Genomic DNA, 4,736 nt, shown 5'->3' with positions numbered 1-4,736 from the left:
TGCAACACCTTCAAAAATGACATGCATTATATCCTGTGGTGTTTGTTTGATCAGATCAAATGCTGGAACATCAACTAGTCTGCTTCTTCTGTTAATCCCATAAGTGGTTTTGAGGGATGCTTTCAATGTTTCTGTGCTTGCCTTATCTATTTCAACACACTGCCTAATGTGCTTTTCCAAAGTTCTTTCAGCAAACCTATTCTCCTCAAAAACACTTTGCATATCCTCAAAGGAGCATTCACAATGTCTACATTTGCTATAAGCAAAACCAACACCTTGTTTAAATCCAGCAATATCATGTTGGGCAAGTGTGTCTCCACATATGGCTATCACAGCACCAAACAACTCAATTTCACCATTTGGGGTGTCAATCCTAACACCATTGTACAGAAGTGTCAGATCTTTTAGGATTCTTTTTAGTATAACATCAACACCCCACTGAGAAATATCGTTTGCCTTGGCAATAGCAAGGAGTCTTATTGCAGCCAACTTCGACCTAAATTTTGGATCTATATTCCCTAAACTATAATAAAACATCAGTAATTTATTTGCAGAGGCATGGGGACCTAAAGGGTTACATATTTCAATTTCATCGGTGTACAATAGTATTTGCAATGCATTTGGCCTTTGAGAATATAATGGATGGGATGTAAAAAGGGTTCCATCAGTAAAATCATACAAGAATCCCTCACTTCTTTGTGGTACAGTGGTTAACATGGTGAAGATTCTGGGATTGGTCAGTAACTGCTTAAGACTTTGAATGAGTGGTACATAGTAAAAACTTTTGCCTCTTAAGGCCATGACCCTTGAAAGACCACGCTTTACCCAACAAATCTTCTGGGACACCACAACTTCCTCTGGGTTGACTGGATTGAATAGTTCCCGGATGGTTTTATTCTGTCCATATGCTGTGGTTGAGAAAGGATCCATGAACGCATCAAACGTAGCCAAAGCCTCACCTTGGAGCTGAGCAGTTGGGTCTGGATTCTCTTCAAACACCCTTCTGATTCTCTCCCTTAGCGTGTCAATGAGAGCAGCTTGGTACTGTTGCACCCCTGAGATGACACTGTTGACAGTTCTCTGGGAAAATATTTAAAATGTAAATTATTTTTTCACCCATATAATTATTGATCACAGGCCCACATTTTACATTAAAATATTGAAATAAATCATTATTTATATATTGTTTATAAATATTGTCTCAAGTAATTATTCACAAATATGATATTAATAGTACCATTAAAGCATTTGCCCATGAAGATAAATGTACCTGTGACAAGTGGCACTGTTCCCGGACACTGATGGCGAATGCCGCTGCAGATCTAGCAATATCAGGTCTGGTTCTGGATGTCACAGCAACAGCTTCTTCCTTTATAAAATGAGTTGTAATTTTTTATTAAAGAGTGAGTAGATGGACACAGTCAAAGTTGCAATTGATTTGAAATGGATTTTTTGAGAGGACGCACGAGAGGGGAAAAACTTAATTTTAATCCCACATTCGCTTCACTGGTCTGGGACCTGAGCAGCTCTATCATCTAAGGTAAGAGGAATACAATGTTTTTTTTTTATGTTTATTCTTGTGTGCAAAGAGCACATAATTAATTTCTCGAATTGTATTGCAAGTATTGTTGCCTGTGTTACCTTGTATAACGTCGTATTATGACGATATCTAATTTAGCATTCAATGGAGACAATAATAGGCAGGCCTATGAAAGTAAAAAGTGTGCATAGGCTACTCAAATCATGCATGATTAACGCGCACACTCGCAGTGTGGAGGCCACCATTTAAATATATCGTTATATGTAGGACAACAATATTAAATTACTTAACACAGCCAGCATCAGCACAAGTCAGCATCACACAGAGAGCAACCTAATTGGCACGATAAGCCCTCAAAGGTCAAAATAAATTGAATTGTGGAAACTTACGGACTCAAGGCGGCCGTCAGCGTCAGGCTGCAGTGACGGTTCAGGTAGAGAGGCATCAGGTGGGACAGCCACAGTGCTGGCCGCTGCAGGAGTGCTACAGCTGGCAAACACCGAAACACCAAATGTTTCCTGTCCCAAAGACCGAGAAGAAGGCGTCGTACTCCATCCGCTTGGTGGGCATCCAGTCCTCAAATACTGAAGGTGCGTCCGTTTAATGTGGCGAAAGAAAGAGTTAAAAACTCTAAAATCCTGTTCACATCCATCAATACCACAGTAAACCCAAAAATCCGGGCTGCGACTGTGACTTTTATTAATGTGGCTAAGGAGTACTTTAAGACTTAAAGCAACAAAGACGAAACATATCATACACCTCCACGCTGCCATGATGCACCGTCGTTGTCGCGGGCTAATGACCCTGAGGTGGATGGGGAGGAGGGCACTCATGAAATCATTTGTTATTATTTTAACAATACATTTCTCTAATTATAAATGTGACTTAATTAATGTTATGATGGTAAATGTTTTGTTTTACTAATATTTTGCTAACAAGTTCATGTTTACATCCGATCATTTCTGCGCATCCTCAGTTCATATCCTCCAATGGTCCCACCTCAATGACGTGGATTGAGATCAAGATCGCGGTTCTCCACTTGAGTAACTGAAAGAGTTGCGTGCGTTACATTTGAAGAAGTGCAAGAACAGCGGCTCAAGGTCAGTAAACTTTATAGAATTGGTAAATATTACTTGCCAAAATCATATTGGTTGTTGTGGCGGTATTACAAAATCTGCCAAGAAGCAGAAGAAGAACATGCTTTGTCCGTATGTCGGTATATGCTTAGCAAGCTAGTTAATTGTTAGCTAATGTGCACTTTTACACGCTACCCGCTAGCTAACGAGCTCTGTTTGCCTATGGGTTTTCCCAGGTAGTTCTACGGTACCGCCTGTTAATGCTTCAGGGAGCTGATGAATCTCGGATGGATACTTTTGACGATGCCACTCTATCGGTGCTGGAGGGTAAGTCATGAATGAAGTTTATATCTGATGTATTGATGCTATTTATAGAGTGTACTTTAGTTTATTAATAACTGAATACCTTATTTGAAATCCCAAATTTTTCTGCTTGCTGGGTTTTTCCTCAACCTTCATTTGCTTAACGAATTTAAAATATGCTTAGGATGAAACATTTTAAGTAAGAGTCAGAATTCTAAAGCAAAATATATGATTGTGAAATAGAAATCCCACATTTTAAAAACACGCGGTCTGCAGTGTCCCGCCGGCGGGAACGTTACCCTTCCCCCAACCCCCCCAACATTGTAAATCATCCGCCATTCATCAGATTGTTATGTAGCATAGTCATTATACCTCATTTGAAAGCTTGGACTCTTGGGAACCAATACATGACAATGTAAAATATGTGGAGTGTTTTTACAATTTCAGGTTAATCTAACTATGTCTCTGGTGCTTCACTACCTTCTAGCTGCAGTGTATAGCCTTACTAAATAAATTGATTGGTTCTGTAGCTTGCTACTGCTTTATCTAAAGATAGATATTTGTCATATATCTCACAGCTGCCAGTGTTGATGAGGAGGCTTTGAAAGGCCTTAGCCGGGATGACCTGAGGGATCTTTTTCCTGGCCCAGAGAATTTCCTCAAAAGAAAGAAACTTTGGAATTTCATCAGTGAAAATGTAAACACAAATTGGAATGAGTAAAAATGAGTAAAGTATGAATTTTAATGGTTCTAATGCATTTTGTTTTCATTCTACACAATCCTAATAGTGTGAAAATACCACGGACCAAGATGCCAACAATTGTGCCATGCCACCATGCCAGCCTCAAACCTCAACCCCCATATCTGCTGAGAAAAAAATGAAAATGCCAGACCCTCCAGAGTATGTGGTGTACACAGATTCAGAGATAGACATGGTGCGTAGTCAATACTTTGCACTGCTCTGCAATGGAAAGGAAAAAAATTACAAAATGTCCAAGGAGCTATGTTGCAGACTTGTAAGGAACACAATAACCAGTATGGTTGCTATCCTGCGTGCTAGTCCCATGGGGAAAGAAGTCAGATACCCGTCAAAATTGGAAATGAGAGCCATGTCACAGAAGATTATAGACTATTACCCAATGTTACGGGATGATGATCCAAACATGCCATATGTAAGTATTATTTTTTATCTAAACCAAAACTGTGGGCAGGTCAGCAACAAGACAAACAACGTATCTAACATTCTTTTACCACAGCTGACCATCTACACCAAAATGTACAAGCGACTCCAAAATATGAGATCCCCACGGAAGAGGCAAGGCTCTGTACCACAAAGAGGAGTGGCAAAGACAGCTCTCTTCAGTGCAGACAACCAAGACATGGAGACGGATTGGACAGACACAAGCAACTCGAGTGATAATACCGTACTTCTTGAGAGCAATGATGACCTCAGCGAGGACAACTCCAGTGCAGGTGTGCAAATTGTGGGCAAAAAATGAAGAGGTGCTGTCATACAACTTGTTTTTTGTCTAAAAAATGTCTAATCATGTAATGATACTAATCATGTAATGATACTAATCATGTAATGAAACTATAGTTGTCCGTATTTGTTGAGCCAGAGTTCATGGCTAGGCATGCACTGTGTTTATCTGCCTGTTTTGCTTGTTATCATGCTTTTAATTGTGTTGAGATTTTTTTCATTATTTCCCAAAAAAGCATCCCCAGCACAACGACCCCCCTCTGTGCCAAGGAAGCCAAAGACCAAAACCTCGTTGCTGCCATCCGCATCAGCCTCAGGCTCCTCACTCAGGACTGTG

The sequence above is a fragment of the Argentina silus genome (genome assembly GCF_951799395.1).
Source record: "Argentina silus genome assembly, chromosome: 19".
NCBI classification, from domain to species: domain Eukaryota; kingdom Metazoa; phylum Chordata; class Actinopteri; order Argentiniformes; family Argentinidae; genus Argentina; species Argentina silus.
The sequence above is the reverse complement of the archived record's forward strand: the minus strand, read 5'-3'. Positions refer to the sequence as shown.